The sequence below is a fragment of the Pseudorca crassidens genome, chromosome 1 (genome assembly GCF_039906515.1).
Source record: "Pseudorca crassidens isolate mPseCra1 chromosome 1, mPseCra1.hap1, whole genome shotgun sequence".
Classification (NCBI taxonomy): Eukaryota; Metazoa; Chordata; class Mammalia; order Artiodactyla; family Delphinidae; genus Pseudorca; species Pseudorca crassidens.
This window is the reverse complement of record NC_090296.1, coordinates 150,506,841-150,516,388: the sequence shown is the minus strand read 5'-3', so window position 1 is coordinate 150,516,388 and position 9,548 is coordinate 150,506,841.

Genomic DNA, 9,548 nt, shown 5'->3' with positions numbered 1-9,548 from the left:
TTTAGTTTAGCACTAAAGCATCCCATCCATGAAGGAAAATGACGAAGCAGTGATATTTGAGCCCACAGGAAGATGTGAAAGGGGAGCTGACTAAACTCAAGGGAAAAAAGAAAAAAAAAAAAGAGCTAAAATGATTTCAGAGATGAAGTTCAGTTATAAGGGAACAGAGAGAAAACAGGTACAGATGGCATAGTAAGGACCATAAAAATGAAAATTACTAAAGTGAGCAAAATGAAACAGAAATAAAGAAACAAAGGGTTATAGGGAAATGGTAGATAGAGCCTATAGGTGAAGCAATGCCACATACAGATCACTGGAGCCCCAAATAAGAAATCGAAAGTAATGGAAAAGAAAAAAGAATTCAAAACTATGATTAACAATGAAAACTTTTTTAAAAAATAGGGAGGTGTTTTATTATTTCCTTATAATCAGGCAAGCTCCACAAAATAATACGCTAATGAAATTTGCGAAATGCCTTGGTAATAAAATTTCATGAAATTTTAAGACAAGGAAAAGCATTTGTCATGTGAAATCACATCACATTGGACAGGCACTGTGGTTCACATTTTGGGGGCTTGTGATTCCCTCTTCTGCTGATTCTCAAAAGAAGAAATTTAAAAAATACATAGTACGATGCACATATATTCCACTTTATCTCATAATTTCAGAAAAAAATATGTGCACACAAATGGAAACACTAAAAACAATTAAAAATGAACAATCTCCTCATTATCCTTTCATTAATTAAGAAGAAACAAAAGGGCTTCCCTGGTGGCGCAGTGGTTGAGAGTCCGCCTGCCGATGCAGGGGACACGGGTTCGTGCCCCGGTCCGGGAAGATCCCACATGCCGCGGAGCGACTGGGCCCGTGAGCCATGGCCGCTGAGCCTGCGCGTCCGGAGCCTGTGCTCCGCAACGAGAGAGGCCACAACAGTGAGAGGCCCGCGTACTGCAAAAAAAAAAAAAAAAAGAAGAAGAAGAAACAAAAATGGATAGCCATCACAGAGTGATCTTGGGTATCCAGTCAGGGAAAAGTGAGGGAAAGTCAGGAGCAGATGGGATGGCAGTTTTAGGAGAGAAATCTAAGACCAGCAATAGAACTTCTGACATCAATACGTGATCCTACACATTGTGTAAAAGGAAACTGTCCTAGTATAATCAATACCACGATATAGCCTTATAACATTATTATGTTTTAAAGATAAAGAGAATTATTTGACTATTTCAGCAAAAAGGAAAGACGATCAGGCTGGTAACATACTTCCTGGCAGCCCAATTCAATGCCTGAAGATAATGGGGCCATCTTTACAAGATACTGAAAGAATTAAAGAAGTGTGAGCTAAGAAATGTTTATACCCATCTAGGCTATTTCTTCATGAATAAGCTTACAGACAAACCACTTTAAATGTATATGAGCTTAGGAAATATTAGCCAAATGGATCTTTCTTGAGAAAACTACTAGATGAGTCCCAGCCGACCAAGAATGCATGGAGGTTTGGCAAAGGGAAATTAAGGCAGCAGTAAATGTATTTAACTGTACAGCTAGGCAAAAGCAAAGGTACAGATACAAATGACAGAGGAGAATGTCAGTATTCTGCCAAAACAAAAACGGTGCGATAAATGAAAATGGTAGAATGTAAAAGTAGAATACACTTACAGATGCTTCGGCTGTACAAAATAGTATTTGAAGTTGGCAGATCAGATATAAATATGTGAACATATATAATAGTACAAAGGAAGACACTAAAAACGTATGAGTGATATACTACTAACTAAATTGGATGGTAGAAGAGAGAAAGGGGGGAAGAATAAGACATAAACTAGTTTTATTGAGGCAGATCATTGGAACCAACTCTAAGGAAAAGGGAAACAATGTTCATAGCAGCACTATTTACAATAGCCAAGACATGGAAGCAACCTATCCACTGACAGATGAATGGATAAAGATGTGGTATACATACACAATGGAATACTACTCAGCCATAGAAAAGAATGAAATAATGCCATTTGCAGCAATATGAATGGACCTAGAGATAGATTATTATACTAAGTGAAGTAAGTCAGACAAAGACAAATATGATATCCCTTATATGTGGAATCTAAAATATGACACAAATGAACTTATCTACGAAACAGAAATAGACTCACAGATACAGAAAACAAACTTATAGTTACCAAAGGGGAAAGGTGTGGGGGGGAGGGATAAATTAGTAGTTTCAGATTAACATATACACACTACTATATATGAAATAGATAAAAAACAAGGACCTACTGTATAGCACAGGGAAGTCTACTCAATACCTTGTAATAATGTATAATGGAAAAGAATCGGACAAAAATATATAATGTATTTATATATAATATAAATATATATAACTATTTATATATAAATATATATATATAACTGAATCACTTTCCTGTACACTTGAAACTAACACAATATTGTAAGTTAACTATACTTCAATAAAAAATAGAAAGCTAATAAAATATAGTGAAAGTCATTTAAACGTTTATATATAAATAGAAAATATAATATGACAGAACTAAGACCAACCATATCTGTCATAGCAATAAATTTAAACGGGTTTCGTGCAGCTGTTTAAAAAACAAAGGATTTTCACACTACCTCAAAAAGCAAAGACCAACTTATGCTGTATATGGGAGATATATCTAGAGCAAAGTGATTCACAAAGGTTACAGCTAAAGGGGAGGAACCATGGTTCATCAGGTTTATTAGGCAAAGATAAAACTATAACAACAACAAAAGGCAATACAGGGGTAAAGATCTTATATTGAACAAAGCAGAATTTAAGGCAAAAGGCATTAAGTGAGATGAGGAGGCCATTTGATAATGCTGAAGGGTTCAGTCCACAGTGGAGATAGATTTATGCTTTTTATTTTCTGTATTTTTGAGGTCTTGCTGACATGGGAGAGATCGCCCTTCTCAGAACTCTGTCATCCTTAGTGATGGCAAGCATGGCTTTCATATGAAAAACAAGCCAATGCAGAGCCCACCCCCCTCAACCCCCTCCTCTGTCAGGCCCTCATGCTGTGGACCCATCACCCAAGGCCAGAGACAGCTCACTGCAGCCCTTCACGCTGGAGCCTGCTGCAATGATTCACAGCAGCCAACCCTAAACCCACCTACCCTGCCTTGCCCACTCCTTCTTGCAGAAACCACAGTAAACCCTATGCCCTTGTGTCCCTCTCACTCCCTCTGCCTTCCGGCCAGAAGGTGCTTCTCTGGGTGGCCCTGTGTGCCATGCCTCCCGCCTCTAGGGAACTGGCGGTAAAACTTTCTTGCTTCATGACAGTCATTTCTGTGTGTGTGTCTTACCAGACCCGGTTAAAACAAATCCCAGGCACATATGAAAACAAGACATAAGAAATATGAATATACGCATATTAAATAAAAAGTAGAAACTTTATAAAGCAGAAATTACCACAAGATGCTAAGATAAACACACTGACATGGACATTCACAGAGGAATACCTGCTATGTATGGCAACAGCCTCCAAACCCTTGAGGCCACCACAACAAAGGTTTGCTTTTTGCTCAGCCCACAACTCTGCTGTAGGTCAGCGAGCTCATGTCACACCTTCTCACTTCAGGATTCAGGCTGACAGAGCAGCTGCTCCTAAAACTGCCCATCAATGCAGCAGAGGCACAGAAAGCCCTGGAGCATCTCCCACTAAGGATCAAACAGTCTGGCTCAGAAGTGACACCTCATTTGTGTTCACAGCCCTGTGGCTGGAACTAGTCAAAGGGCCCATCCAACTGCAAGGGCCAGGACGGGCAATGCACCCATATCCCCACCAGGGGGAGGCAGAGAGCTGGACACAGTCTATGAACTGCATAAATACAACGGATGCAAAATTGACATACAGGAAAAACAGCCTTCATGTATAAACAAAAATAAGTTAAAAGACATAATGGAAGAGAATATTCCATTTAAAATGGCAACTAAAAGAAAAAAGCTTGGTGCTTTGTGACAGCCTGGAGGGGTGGGATAGGGAGGGGGGGAGGGAGGGAGACGCAAGAGGGAAGACATATGGGAACATATGTTTATGTATGACTGATTCACTTTGTTATAAAGCAGAAACTAACACACCATTGTAAAGCAATTATACTCCAATAAAGATGTTAAAAAAAAAAGACACGTGCACCCCAATGTTCATTGCAGCACTATTTACAATAGCCAGGTCATGAAAGCAACCTAAAAGCCCATTGACAGACGAATGGATAAAGAGGATGTGGTACATATATACAATGGAATATTACTCAGCCACGAAAAGGAACAAAATTGGGTCATTTGTAGAGAGATGGATGGATCTAGACACTGTCATACAGAGTGAAGTAAGTCAGAAAGAGAAAAACAAATATCATATATTAACGCATATATGTGGAACCTAGAAAAATGGTACAGATGAATCGTTTTGCAGGGCAGAAATTGAGACACAGATGTAGAGAACAAACGTATGGACACCAAGGGGGGAAAGAGGTGGGTGGTGGTGGTGGTGGTGTGATGAATTGGGAGACTGGGATTGACATGCATACACTGATGTGTATAAAATGGATGACTAATAAGAGCCTGCTGTATAAAGAAATAAATTAAATTAAATTAAAAAAAATTTTTAAAAATGACTAACTTCTAACTTGAATGATCACCTATATTCTAGAAATACAATGTGAATGACTCAAATATCTACAAATGGGAAACACAGCTCTGGAGAATTATCTGGCAAGCCCTCCAGTGACTGGGAGCTATTTTTCTACACGAGAGCTGCAGGCTGTGACCAGAGAGGACCAAAATGATACTCTCAGGGGAGTGTAAGGAGTTTTAAAAATGCATAATTTGGGACTTCCCTGGTGGCACAGTGGTTAAGAATCCGCCTGCCAATGCAGGGGACACAGGTTCGATCCCTGGTCCAGGAAGATCCCACATGCTGCGAAGCACCTAAGCCCATGCACCGCAACTATTGAGCCTGTGCTCTAGAGCCCGTGAGCCACAGCTACTGAGTCCGCGCACCACAACTACAGAAGCCTGCGCACCTAGAGCCTGTGCTCCACAACAGGAGAAGCCACCGCAATGAGAAGCCCGCGCACTGCAGCAAAGAGTAGTCCCCACTCGCCACAACTAGAGAAAGCCTGAGCGCAGCAATGGAGACCCAACGCAGTCAAAAGTAAATAAATAAATAAATAAATTTATTAAAAAAAAAAAAAGTAGAATGGTGGTTACCAGGGGCTGAGGGGGAAAATAGGGAGTTGTTTAATGGGTACAGAGTTTCAATTTGGGAAGATGAAATAGTTCTGGGGATGGATGGTGGTGATGGTTGCACAACAGTGTGAATGTACTAATGCCACTGTACTGTGCACTTAAAAATGGTTAAAATAGTAAATTTTATGTTTATTTTACCATAATTAAAAAAAAAAGAAACACAGTATAGAATGGTATCCAATCCAGGATCGCCTATTGCATCTGATTATTATGGCCACTGTATCTCTTTTAATCTAGCAAAAGTCATTTTTTAAAAATACAGTGCTTACTTCTTAAGGATACAGGGCCGTTTGTCCTACAGAATTTCCCACTTTCTGATTTAGTGCTATTGCTTGCTTCCTTGCGCTGTCATTTGTCTAGTTCCTCATCCCTATTTCCTGTAAACTGGAAGTAATATCTAGTGGTTGATAGATCCACGCAAAACATTTTTTGTCTAGAATAATAACCATTGATCTTGTGTACTTCAGGTTATGTCACCACTGAAGACACACAATCTTGTTGAAGATTAGTAAACCACTAGCAAAACTCAGATTAATTTCTCAGGATGATGACAGCCTGATACCTCCGTTTTACAGTTAGATGCCCACCCCTGCATCTAGGAAGTAACCATGTAGTGTTGCTTTGACCCTGTGTGACCCTTATCAACTATTAACGCAATGGTTTAACCTCGATGGCTAATCCTCGTTTTTTCGGTTCTTTTTCTTTTCTTATTTTTGGCCATGCCACGTGGCATGCGGGATCTTAGTTCCCCCACCAGGGCTGGAACCTGCAGCGGAAGTGCAGAATCTTAACCACTGGACCACCAGGGAAGTCCCCGGATAACCCTCGTTTATAGTGGTTTGCCGATTTATGCTTTTTCTAATCCTACATTTTTTTCCCCCACCCTATAAAGTAGAGCGCTCCCTCATCACCTGGGACTCTGGTTACTGGGAACTACAGTTCCTACTAGAAAAGCAGAATAAATCTTTAATTTTTTTTGTTTTGGTGGGGAAAGGTTTGAAATAATGGTCCCTTCCCACGCAGATGTGCTATCAGACTATGGGATAAATGTCTTTACCTTTTAGTTCTGTGTGTGAGCAAACGCCGTAATTAATTCAATTAATTTCTGAGACTGCTTTAGCTTTTTAATGATCTTCTATTATGTGAACAATGGGGCATGGATTGGTTCAACCACCGTCGTGTCACTGAAAAATGCCAGAAACCTCCAAGTCACGCGGGGGCCGCGGGAGGCCAGCCAGCTCTACAGCTGCGCTTTCGATTCGGATCTTCTGTAGAAGGGGGAGCGCGCTCTGCCAGCGGGGGTCTCGGGGTACACGGGAGGCACCCCAAGCCCACTGCCTTTCCCCCGGCTGGAGTGTGGGGTCGCCGGCATCAGCCTGCTTTACCGCTTGACCTCTAGAGGGCCATTGACACTATTAAACAGAAAGAGTTTTTGTGCACAGAATCAGAAGTGAAACACAGTTTTGAGAATAGTAAAAAACTTTCCCAAAAAATTATGAGAAAAAAATTAAATGCAAAATATGTCTTGGAACAAGTTTAAATAATCTTATTATTTGAAAAGACCTAGAAAAAGGATCATGTTTGACTGCCCAGCTAGCTTAGTCTGTAGAGCATGGGGCTTTTAATCTCAAGGTCCTGGGTTTGAGCCACCATTGGGTGGCAGCTCTTCGTATCACGTGTAATAATTAACCTCAATTCAGAGAACCTTAGTTTTCAAGCAATTCAACACATAACTGCCTTCAATCTGGAGTTTCGTATTTTCAAACAATTCAACACTTTAAAAACTACTAAGACTGAACAAGTTAAAAAAGGGAACAATAAAACTAGAAAACAATTTCATGTTATAATTACACAGTTAAAGGTTATCTGTGTAGAAAAATATCAGTTACTGAGTGGTCTATTTGAAGGGCAGTGGAATGCCAAAGGTTAGGATATATCAATAGAAGACATGAAAAATTAATGAAATTGTAGGGTTCATACATATTGCTGAAGTGATCTCTGATAAAATGTTTGAACTGTGTAATTTTAACTTTATGCTCTGCGATACTGAAAATTAGTTTGGAGATCAGCTCTGATTCACACTATACACATTAATTTCATATCCTTGAATTCCTCTAAGTAAATTAATTTACTTTGTGCCTTTGGGAAGGGCTAGTGATTATTACGGGCTGTTTAAACTACTGTAAGATTGTTTTAGTGATTAGCTAATCAGGTAGCTATTGTGAACAGACACAGGGCTTTCTTAATCCTTTTTTTCCTAAGTTAGTGATCCAGATTGAACATATTTCCTGCAGCAATTTTGGAGTCTCAAAACATATCTCATTCAATATCCTGTGATAAACCATAATGGAAAATAATATAAAAAAGAATGTATATATATGTATGTATAACTGAATCACTTTGCTGTACAGCAGAAATTAACTCAACATTGTAAATCAACTATACTGCAATAAAAAAAAAAACCATATCTCAAAGCAAGGGATTATCTTTTCCTTCATATGTTTTCCTAAATAAACTCAATTTCTTAGGGCAAAACTTTGCTTTTATGTTCACAGCTGCAAATTCTTTCCTTGTCTTAAATATTTTCCATCATTCCCAGCAATTCTCAAACATTCTCCAAATTACTGTATGTTATTACCATCAGTTCAAGATACAATTTCAGACTTTGGAAGAAACATATGGAAAATTTCGCAATCGAAAATGAAGATTCTCTAAATACTGCTGTTATTACAAAGGAATACCTAATCTCTAGGTGATGGGAGGCGAAGTAGAATTTTTCAAAAGGCAAACTCTGTCAGAGAAAAAGCAAACTGGTAAATTGATGAGAAGTCAATGAAGATACATTTACTTTTAAATATACATCCATTTTAAGTTGAAGATCAGTGTTATGGGTTGAATTTACGACTCCCTGATATTCATATGTTGAAGTCTTAACCCCTAGTAATTCAGAATATGACCTTATTTGGAAGTAGTGTTGTTGCAGATGTAATTAATTAAGATGAGGTCATATCAGAGTAGAATGCACGCTTAATCCAACATGACCGGTGTCTTTATAAAAGAGGGAACTATGGACATAGGCATGCACCCAGAAATGTACATTTAGACACATGGGAGAATGCCATGTGAAACGAAGGCAGACATTGGGCTGATGAGTTTATAAGCCAAGGAGTGCTAAAGATTGCCAGCAAACAACCAAAAGCTAGGGGAAAATCCTAGAACAGATTCTCCCTTAGGGCCCTCAGAAAGAACCAACCCTACAAAAAGTTTGATCTTGGACTTCTACATTTGTTGTTTAAGCCACCCATTTTGTGGTATTTTGTTATGGTAGCCCCAGGAAACTAATGCAATCAGTGTTCTATTGGAGGTGATTTTTTTTTTTTTTTTTTTTTTTTTTGTGGTACGCAGGCCTCTCACTGTTGTGGCTTCTCCCGTTGCGGAGCGCAGGCTCCAGACACGCAGCCCCAGCGGCCATGGCTCACAGGCCCAGCCGCTCCGAGGCATGTGGGATCTTCCCGGACCGGGGCACGAACCCGTGTCCCCTGCATCGGCAGGCGGACTCTCAACCACTGCGCCACCAGGGAAGCCCTGGAGGTGATTTTGATTTTAAATTTATTTTAGTATACCTATATTAAGTGTTGTCATCATCTTCCTTTCCTTTCCTACTTATATTAAGTGTTGTCATCATTTTCATTTCCTTTCCTTTCATTTCTGAAGCTGTAGGAAAAGCAATGGTTTGTTTACATGTGGACGTAAATTCAGCTCAAGTGAGGACATTATGATTACAGCTCCTTCAGACGTAACATTTAGAAATTAGCACAATCTCGAACTATATTTTCTTCTTATTGTTGGCTGGTGACTTATTATGTTGGCTACTGACTTATTACTATTTGTACTAAAAGAATATATTCAAAGATATACTAAGTTAAACACATTTTATTCTCCCATGGAACTCATATTTGGAGACTTTATATTCAACTATTCTATTAATAAATCATTTTAAGAAAGTGTGCTAATTCTCAGTGGTCCAGTTTCTTCAACAAGTAAATGGCAATAGAAAGAGAGAGACAGAGTGAACTCAATCAAATGAAATGCATGGACCGTGTTTGGATCCTGATTAGAATCAACCAATCATAAGATTACACTGTGACATAACACAATACAATCATGAGATTATATGAGACAACTCAGGGAATCTGAACACTGACTCAATACTTGAAGATACTACGGAATTATTTATTTTTAAATGTAATAATGGTACAGTGTTTTTAAA